The following is an 11,632-nucleotide window of genomic DNA, read 5'->3' as shown; positions in this document are numbered from 1 at the left end:
AAATAAAAATTCTACGAAACGCTTGTAAAAGAGAATGGATTGTTGTTGTTGATATATTTATTATCGCAACAGAATCGAAATCTATTCCTGAAAACAAGTTGCGTTGCTGGTTTTGAAGAGTTTCCGTCGTGTGCGGTCTGTTAGTTGTCAATCGCTAAGGCCATTAAAAATATATAAGTGTTTATTTTCCAAAATATACAGGACAATAGGGTACAAATCTGGAACTATCTAGACAATAGGGTACATATTTTTGTTTAATTTATATTTTTTTATATGCGATGAAGCCTCCATGTAACCGAAAACCGAAACGAAAACAAGTTCTAAAATATCTAAGTGCCACAAAGAAACAGTGTTCAAATAAATAACAATTCAACCTCATTGTTCTAGATTTATATTAGTTGTAACTTAATATAGATCACATTAAACTAAACACGTAGCAAACATATTTAAAAAATCCCGCCATAGGTATAATAACTTCCTGCCTCATTTAACCGCATTACTGCTGGACAGTTAAATACAATTGCCGGAATACCAGTAAGGCATAGTAGTGATTATAATATTGCGTTATGTAATTGAATTGAGATTTAGTTGAAGCCTCATTAAGTTTTAGTGCAATTTTAATTTGTTCGCTTTGAATAGAGAATTTCTGTTACGAATATAATTAATATAAGCATCTTTTACCGTATTTAATTTAATTTAAATTGGAAATGTAAATCTTTAAATTGCTGATTCTTAAATATTTATTAAATTGTAAAACTTTAAATCTATTATAAAGTAAAAGACCTACTATCTATTTCACTTCTGCCATCAAAAAATTACTAAAAATAGATGTTGGTCTTGGCTCAGATTTCTGTACGTCTTTCGTTAATTTTCGTATGCAAGTAACACTTTATGTAGTAGGTACCGGAGATGCCTAACGAGTTTTAAATAACTTTGAGATATACATATATAAAAACCCGCTAGTACACAGCACAAGTTCGAACGTACGATCTCTGCGTTACAAATTGCTCTCCCAGCTAGAATATAACTGTTACACTCGTGAAATCGCGGTACTTTTTATATTCAGCAAACCATATGAAGTGTTCGGCACTTTCTGTTTTTATCGCGTCGAGAGAAATTACATTTATAATGTAAGAATAATATATTAACCCTGCTATCGCATTAAGATAAAATTGTATAAGGATACCACCTGGCATCCAGCAATAAAAGTAAAAGCTTAAAAGAAAAATCGAAAAAAGACGAGCCTTTGGCGTTTTAATTACACAGTATATAAATGAATAAAATATTGTCATTTAATTAGGAGATAAAGATATATTTTATAAAGGTATTTAAGGCTTTCAATTAAATAAAAATGGGTGGTTATAATTATCAGACAAGCTGATGACGTACTTGGCTATTAGATACACGAATCTGCGGCCAAGAAGGGTTGAACCGGCTCTAATTTTCAGTAGCGAAATCTACATTGTTAAAAGTAAAAATTTTTAAAAAATCATCATACTCCGTGAATAATTGAAGAACATTTTTTATACTCAACAGATGCAATCCGTAACTGGTGTACCAAGTTTCATTCAACCGGGAATTAACCCCGGGTATTCCGGTCGAGATATGTGTTAAGTTAATTATGACTTGATGATCTAATATCTTAAACGTATATAATACAAAGTAAGAAGAATATAATTAACCTGATAATAACACACGAATAAACAGTCAAGTGTATGTTCACCCAGGTTAGCTAGTTGCTTAAATTTAAATGAGTTTAAATTGAAAATACACAAAAGTTAAAGCAATAAACTATCGCAAAGTATTTCATGATAATTTGGACCGGTTACGTAAATTCACGAATTCGTTTAACGATAATGGCTGTCTCATTTCGTGCAGATAACGAACATTGCCTATAAAGTTGCAGATTTATGACATTCGTCCTAAATAAAGGTAAAGACCGCGCTGCATTTGAGCATAGCTTTAATTCGATTTCAAAAATGAAAATATTTTTTATAACGTTAATAACTACCGAGCACACTGTACATGCTTTAAGTAAATGAACAGACCATAAGAAAGCCATGTTTTTTTTAAATATGTAATAGGAGGCAAACAGACACAAGGTTCATCTGATGTCAAGTGACACACACATTGCCAGAAGGCTCGCAAATGCGTTGCCGGTTTTTTTACGATTGGTACGCTATCTTTTTTAAGGACCCTCAGTCGAATTTGTTCGGAAATACTTCAGTGGGCAGCTAGATACATAGTGATTGTCCGCGGCAAAAACTGCCTTAAGAAACGCTCAGTTGTAGAACGACGGACATCGAGGTCATACGGATGGTATTTTGTATTTAAAAGGTCTATGTTTTTTCGGGGTAATTATCTGTATTTAAGACTTCGGGAGATAATTGGGATTTTGGTTTTTTTTTTCGGCTGCTGATATCAACAGAATGACGTCCTTGAATAGACTTGTACGAGCTCCAAGTAGCCAGTAAATAACAACACAAGATTGTCGAAGGCCATAATTCACTTAATATAAAATGAATCGAGGAATGCTTAAAAACAATTAGAATATAATAGCATTCTATATTTGTTATTAATGCTACAATTTTTTTTTACAATTTGTGGTTATTTTCAAACACCTGTAGATACTTCCTTTCAAAACCGCAGACTAGTAAATAATTTAGCTGCCGACAAGTGACCTCACCACAGGAAATGCATTAAAGCACTTGTTTTTATAACACTGAACACCTGCGATTGTTAATTATTATTTTCTTGAAAATATTTTGGTCGACGTATTTTGGACTTTATTTAGATACTTATAAGACCATTTAATAATATCTTTATATACTTAAATTGTTAGTAATTACTTTATTCTTAAAATGTTTACAGCGATAACGTACCTTGACTAGTCGATAATCTCATCTTGACATATGACTTTAAAAAATCCTGTTAAAGCTGTAACAGCTTCAAGGTGTCTCTCGGTCTCTTTTATAGATAAGGATGGTACTAGATTTCCAGAGAGAATTGGTCACACTTTCGATAGAGAATAGACATACATTTAATATAGTACATATAAAATGGTAACGTAACTTGGGACATTACTGTCTAATCCTATTAACATATCAAAGCAGTTCGAGAAAACTTTTTATAAGTTTCTTCTTAACCGTTTAATTTATCCTACTATAAAATTTTAATAAATTTCTCGTTCTTTTGTTTTAAATATCTCTTCTAGAATGAATCGAAGTAATAATAAAATTTAAATAAACAAACCTAATATATATTTTTACCCATGACTAGAATTAAGTTCAGTGGCGGTCTTTGTATGGATATGTTCAAATAAAACACTTTGAAGCTGGATAACAACTGATTTAATGGTTTAAAATACTTTAACTAAGATATAAATAGGGGTAGTTTTAGGTTAGTTAGGGGTTTGCTACGCTGGATTAACAAAAAACTTGACTTATTGAAGACTTCGTAAATCTAAGTGACACTATGTTATTGGATATTACACTTTCACGTTTCCGATAATGGAAAGTTAAATTACAATTTTATTTATGAGTGTGTTAAGAAGTAAAAGGCTCATTTTGGCTTCAAATGTGTGCTCATTTACGCTTCGATTTATTTACTAAAATATACTCAAGTAATTCATTTTTTTGGCCATGACCCTCAACCTAATATTAATAACAATCGGGTCACTTGGCGATGAACAATCATAATATGCTTTAAAGCCAACTAAATTTAATAAACACTGTATAATTTAATTTAAGACCCCACTCATGCGTGGATGATGGCCAATAAACAGAATTTTATGGCATTTTTATTATGATGCATAAGCTTGAATATGAGAATGGAGAAAAAACACAAGCTGGCGTATTTTTAATTCTTGTTAAATTGAGTTCTTATTGCAAAAAAATAAGCTAAATTGATGTTTTTATTACCAGTACTGAATACGATGTTATTGTGCCGTGAATATTCGAAACTGGTAACAATACAATTTTAACAAATTAAAACCTATATTTTTATCATAATTTAAGCAGAAATTAAATAGTACGCAGAGATTTTAAGCCAGGTTATCATGCTGTTTAACCCGGAACGTTAAATACAGTATATTATTAAACTCTTCATAATCCGTAAAAACATATTGTATATTATGTAAAGTACTATAATGATGAAACTTAAAAAGATAATTAAATTATACACTTCCAGTAAAACTCATAATAACGTATTATTCATTTGAAATGAAAGTTTTTAACGGGAAACCTTTTCAACAAAGTTAAAAAAGGTAGAGGAGGAAAACTTTATGTCCATAATGAATTCGGCCGTCTAAGGGCCGATCTTGCTGATGTCAAACGCTCAACTGCGAATTTGAATCAATCAATTTTTTATCTAGGCATAATTAATAAAAAAAATGCAAAAGGGCATACAGATCTGTAAATCACTGCTTGTATCTGCCCTTTAAAACACATATGGGAACCCGATTTATTTAAACTTTCTTAATCTGATTTTATCATTTGAAATCCGGAAACTAAAATGTCACGTACTTAACCAATAAACAGTACAAAATAATGGTTACTGAAAAAACTTTCACATAACGGAATCAATATTATCAATACATAAGTGTTACATAAGTGACAAACCACTACCGACACGCTCTAGCCAGATACGGTATGTGAGAAATATAATAATTTACCGTTCGACAGGCGTAGTTTGCGATCCTTTGTTTTTGTGTCCTGTTTAGGTATCGCTGTTCCTATACTTTACTGTTACGTGCCATACCTATTATAGCGTTCGTAATACTTCAATTGTACATTTAAACTCTCTGACTTATGTCCATTAGTGGAATAGTAATACTCCAGCGGCGCGGCGCTACAACTTTTTCCAGCACCCTTTTATGGATCTCATTTTTTTATAAAGCCTGCCTAGTGTCTGTGTTTTACATACGTAATATTAAACATAAAATAAACATGAAGAATTGTTTAGTAAAGTAACGTAAAGTAAATTTTGTATGAATCAAATTATGTTTCATGGTTACTTGCCGGACTCGACAAGATTTAAATTTTCACTTACATTTATTACAGTTATAATGAATAACGTTGTGCTACTTTATAACTAGAAGAAACTATACATCATCTATAAGAAACTACAGGCAGAAGCTAGTCACTAACCATAACTCAAACCAACATTACAAAGCTAGCACTATTTATCTTAATTCGAATTGTTATACTTACCATTTCTGCAGTTACGGAAGTATATTTATAATGACCTAGAATAAAGGAATGACCACAATTGCGATCTAATCTTTACAATTAAAGTTTATGATTTGCGTGTGCAATTTTTTTAATGAAGTGAAACTTCTTTATAGCAGTTAGAAAAAAAATACCGTCACATTTTTGGGTTACATGCCATCTTTTTCTTGTCCCTACCACAGTTGATTCGAAGCCATTGATAACAAAAATATATAATAACGATAACTCTGTAACAATTAATGAAATTCTGTAATAATTTTAGTAGTAATAAGGTAAAATTAAATAATTGTAGTATTTGTATTCATGTCTATGATATAAAAGCCTTTTGTTAAACTTTATCTAATTTTATTTACCCAATTTCTGTAAAGTTGCATATATGCAATAAAAAATGACCTAGAAATAGTAGATCATTTTACACGCACACATTTTTCTCATAGAATAGGCTCATCTGATGTGAAGTGATAATGCCGCCCGTGGACACTCTCAATGCCGGAGGGCTCGCGAGTGTGTTGCCGATCTTTCAATAATTCCTGGGTACCAGGTTCCACGTAATGGTGTTGCGCGACAACTGCCTTAAATAACACTTCGTTGTGGAACAACGAATGTCAAGGTGATGCGGTTAGAATTACGTATTCTGCCTCGACCTCTAAGTCGTAAGTCGTAAGTAAATGCGGTAGAATCTGCAGAAGAAGAAGACCCCACATCTCTACGTAACACCAAGCGAGCGATGGCTCAAAGTGTAGTACCATTACCCTACCAAGCGAATTAGAGGCTAATTTAGCCTTACATTCCAAATGTCCGCGGAACTCGAATAACGTCGTTCGATACGTCAACGCCAAATAGCCCGATGTTGGCTGTGACATGATCATAATGTATTAAGCAAGCCTCATATTTTGTATTTATTTATATACCCCTAGTAAATACACAGATGATAATTATTAAAGTAAAACGAAGAAACAAAACGTGAAAAGTGTTTACTTCAGTAACTATATCAACGTGCTTAGTAATCAATCAAAACCCAGTGGATTTTGGGCAAAACGGCTAATATCACTACGATGAGACATCTTGGCAGCGTACGGATTACAGCGTAACCCTTTCAAAAATATTTTAACTATCCTATATAGTAAGACAATGGTAATATAATAGATTCCATATAAACATGGATATCACACCTATATGAAAACTTCCATTTGTGGTAGAATTAAGCTACACCCTTCCTTTTCCCTGTGCAGGGTTGAGTGGTATTCACCTGTATTATTTATCGCGTTACATTATTGCCTGCACATACCCTAGATGGATATCGTGTGTACACGCCGAACTGAGGTGCACGCGCTTCGAGTACGATACAAATCGCGACGATTTCCACTGTTTGACGTCATAACACACACTTACATAGATGAAAATATTTCTATTAATTAAGTTACAATACATTAAATACAATAGAAATTTGCACACAGTTATAATTTAAAATAATTGTAATAAAAATATAAATTAAGTTCGTAGGCTTGCTTTGAAAGCATACATAAAATTACGCTGATATAGATCCAAATATATAATTTCTCGTAAACGATAAATCGATTAAATGCAAATCATACTTTACTTTGCACTTTGTACTACAATAGCTATTAATGACACATCAATTCTTGTGGGTACCATGCCTGCTACGCCAATGCGTTAGATATTAAAAGGCCGGCAACACACTCGCGAGCCTGGTACGCATTGAGAGTGTCCATTAGGTAAGCCTCCTGCCCGTTTGCCCCTGTCATATAAAAACAATGAGCCATTGCTTCAAATATAAATTCATCCCGAGCTTCCGCGATTTACACATAAGCGTTAGGTTATTTAGTTTCAGTTTTATTTATGAAATGCCGTTCATAATATCATAATGGAAACATGCCCATTCGAACTTCTCACACTCATAATTCTTTTGTCGGAGCAATTATATTTAAAAATATTGATTTCATCTCCTCGTAATAAACTGTTATTGGGTTGCTAGAAAGCCATGTTTTATAAACTTACTTGTAGCAATATCGATAGAAATCAAATCCTCCTTCCTTTATAGAAATTAATACGAACACAAAACATAATTTTATTAAAAATAAATTAAAGGAAACTCTATTGATCTGAAATTCTGATAATTACCTCAGCACGAGTAAAAAGTTATTGATTATTTTTGAATGTTGATAATGACTGAATGAACTGAAATGTTGATGAATTTGACTGGCGAGGTACCATCAGTAAATCAATAGACCCAGATGTTTATTTAATTAATTTTTAATATTTATTTTGGTTAGTTCAAAACAAAACAGTTTTCTCTGTTTCATAACACGTCTCATTTTGTCACACATTCTTAAAACCATTATATGAATATTTCTTAGTTGAGAAATAGGAGCAAAAAAACAATAAGACTCATCATTATTTAAATGTGTATTAAACAACCTACAATAAAAGTTTTAAATTGGATTGTTCAATTAAATTTTGTTACAACATTTTGTAACGATTTCGCAGGCCGCAGGCTACATAAATCACGTCCTATCTAACACTGATCATATTACCAGATATTTAATTTGGTAAAAATGCGCCAGTAGCAATATACCTCAAATCTAAATCCATTGAATATCAAAATACCCTAATGTAGTCACGTAATCCTCCTTCAGTCATTCCGAAGGAATTTCAATCGGGTTGTGATTGATTGGAACGAGTGCCCGTCTCGATTGATTTTAAAGTAGACCCAAAGAAAAAGCTTTAGGCCTACAAACCCATACGTATGCAGCTTTAATAAGTTGTACATGTATGTACAATGTACATAAATATTCTTTAGATTTTAATTCCTTCAGGAAATATAATCAGTACGTATCAGCTTATTAAGCTGCTAAAGTGTTTACCTAGATTATAATAATATCTTTGGAGTATGTGTTTGATCGTATATTTAATCTGATTAACATTAAAATACCGATAATTTTCTTATTCAAGGTTTGTAATTTGTTCATTTTGTTTACAAAATAAACATTAGTTTAGTGTAAATACTCATTTGAACGCTCCAGTGACTTTTGAACATGGCGGTTTACTGCGAAATAATGATTCGCGTCGTTAGTTATTGGGTCACAAGAAAGTTACAATAAGTTTGTCTATGTAGAAAGGTATACTCGCTGGTAGCTAGTAAATTATATGAAAAATGTAAATCAGCAATGTCTGCATTTATATCTGAAATTGAATACTTTATATAGCCCACGACTGAGGCGGTCCGTGGATAGAAAGCCTTAATAAATTGAGCATTCGATACAAAGTCACAAAGAAATGAAAGTGGGGATTTGAAAGAAATACGATTAAGGATTTGTGAGGTCGTCAAATTACGAATTCAGTTAATGTATGAAAGATATTTGCAGTTTCGAAACGATTTTAGGGAATCATGATATATTGTGGTTTATTTAGTGAGATATTGTTGAATGGGTTATACAATACATTTTTTTAATGTATTTGTTTTTCGTTTAAATTGTTTTGGGTATACGAATTTACTTTTGACCCAAACGTGTGTTTTTAATATATGTTGCATATGGAATGCCTCTATATTTCTCCCGACCGCAGGTATTCTCCGTAATCTTGAATCACACAGAAGCTGATCGGGAGTACAGGACCAATCGAGGTCAACATTGAGCATTATTGCACAGTTTTCTGCTTAAAAAAGTGTATGCGTACACATGTCAGAAGTGAAACTTCTTTGGCCAAGTAATTTTAAAGTCTTGCTCATGTTTATACAAATCTAAAACTTTAGATTTCCTAGACTTAAAGGGTGGGAAAAAGGAAGATATGTTAGTAATTTAATGAATTTAATTATGATTAAGAGTGTCGAAAATAAATACAAATTAGAAATTTAATTATTTCTTCGATATTTACATTATTCGACTCGATATCAATTGGTATTGTTGTGACTACAGCATTATGATAATAAAATATGAAATATTAGTTCGTGTTTCAACATTATCTAAATATCTTGTAAATATAGCATCTATAGTCGTTCTACTCTCGCGCTATGTCTATGTGCTTCATGCTACGTTCGCCCTTTCTCAATCTCTCTCAATTGGTGTCAATCGCTCTCTCCCTTTTCTTCGACAAAAACGCTGCACATCTTCGGGACACTAATACTATTATTATTATTGCGTTTCATCCGTAAATTTTTTACCCTCAAGAAGTTACACTTCAAAATAATGTTTTTTATGTGTCAACGTCTCTTAATCTTCTCCAAAGCTCATGCTGACATCAATCCTAGAAACACTTATGGGTATTAATCATTATATCTGTGACCTGACATGCTTCACATTACTTATTATTTTATTCGTAAATAAACCGTTTCAATATAAACATTTCAGAAAAGCCTTGGTCTTAGTGAATCTAATAATAGATAAACATAAAACTTAATTGAGGTATAATATTTATTTACCCAGGAGCCACATTAGACCACAAACATTAAGGTAGTACAGAAATTAACGTAAATATAGGCCTCTGTCACCAAGGGATTTACGCACAAAACAATGAACTAAAATGTATAGCAATGTTATTTTTATACGCATTTTTAAACGTCGTCGTCTGAAATCTGAAAATCATGAGGTAAGCTGTAAGCTGCCTTTCGAATGGCGGCCGAAAATAAATTTAAAAAGAAAAACAAATGACGGCTGATCTGATCTGAGCAGAGTACATTTCTGCACGCACATCTGTGCTACTGTCTTGCATAAATGCTTATTATCATGATTTTTCTATGAAAAATTTATTTATCAAAGCGTTGTTTATAGAACTTGTGTGTTTTAGTCCTTTAATCTCTAGTTTATATTCTTATATATTAACTTATTAATGTCAAATAAATTCAAAAGTAATTCAGGCCTTTTATGCAAAATTTTATCACTTCTAGTAATATTAACTCAGCGATAGTTCCCAACACTGTGATTACGCATACGTTGGGCCGCAAGCGAAACCGCGTGTGTGCATTGTAAATAGAGGGGATCACGACCCAATCGAGGCGTAAAAATAAATATCTCTCCTTTATTTGTACATATTTAAATTCTTGTTTACATACATTAAATTTAAATAAATTTAGAATTATTTAACATCTTTCGGAAAATTAGACCTTATCCAACCGTCTGGTTGATTATAAACGCTTTAGGTGCTATTCTTAAAAAAAATTAAGAATAGAATGATTATAATATGTTTTCTAATTAGCAAGTATCATCCTATTTAGCGAGCAAGGTAATTGTGAAAAAATCATGATTTATCATGCATCTCTTACATTGATTAAATTTCAAACACTTTAATATTTTACCGACCAATAAATTATTTATTCATTTACCCAAACAAACAACCAAAGTTACGGGCTAACCGAAGCAAACTAAACAAAATATTCAATGAAGCGGCAATAATTTCAGCTACACTGTATTATTAATAACTATAAGGGTAAGGTTCATCGCACACGAAGTGCTGAGTGCAAGCGCTACTTGTTTTTGGTTTGATTTTATAAATTTTTCACCAATACATTAAGCACCGCACCGCGCTTAATGTAGAGGACGTCGCCATAATAATAAAGAACACTGCTGGATCCCACGAACATAGCCTCCACCATCACACGTCAATGTCGAGGTTATTCAACTCCTTGACATCACGGGCCTAGTGAAAAGACTGAAAGTGCACATTAGTCTTAAGTCTTAAGTGCTAAACAGTGGTAAGTCAAAAAAAACACAAGAACCTCGTCTTCCATTTATTAGAGACTGCAAGTAGTTTTATTGGGCACTTTCTTATGTTGAATATTCTTGTTAGTTTAGACTTAGAAATTACTTATTAGTCTTAAGTTAGGTTAGATCGTAAAGTCCATGATGTCTTAGTAAAGACATGTATTATAAAACTATAACGCATAACATAAGGATGGCTGATATTTGTGGACATTACTAACCGACTTCAATAAGCCCCTACAAAGAGACATTATTTGGAGAGTCAAGCTAAATCGCTTTAAAAACTTCAAGCACTATAAATAATTTTGATTTATTATTTTATTTTTAACAACATAAGCTACTATAACATACTACTCCAATGCGGCAACTATTTACATTTATATATATCGCACATAACATACACAAAAAAAAAACGCATCATTAAAAATTAATAGATTAAAATATTTACAAAATTTTCTAACTTTTTCTAACTAGGGACTCACAAGAAGCAGACCTTTTGTCAGTTCACTCAACGCACAATTAAAAAATCTGATAATCTAAGTTCATTAATTATATCGATTATTCTTGTACTATATTATACAAAGACTAACGATATTCTGGAATCTTATACTATGAAAAAATAAACTATAATAAAAACACAAAAAAACAGATGCAGAGTAAAAACACCTCTTTGTTAAAGGTTGTCTTAGG

Source organism: Pieris brassicae, chromosome 1 (genome assembly GCF_905147105.1).
Source record: "Pieris brassicae chromosome 1, ilPieBrab1.1, whole genome shotgun sequence".
In the NCBI taxonomy this organism is placed as follows: Eukaryota; Metazoa; Arthropoda; class Insecta; order Lepidoptera; family Pieridae; genus Pieris; species Pieris brassicae.
Note: the sequence above shows the minus strand (reverse complement) of the source record.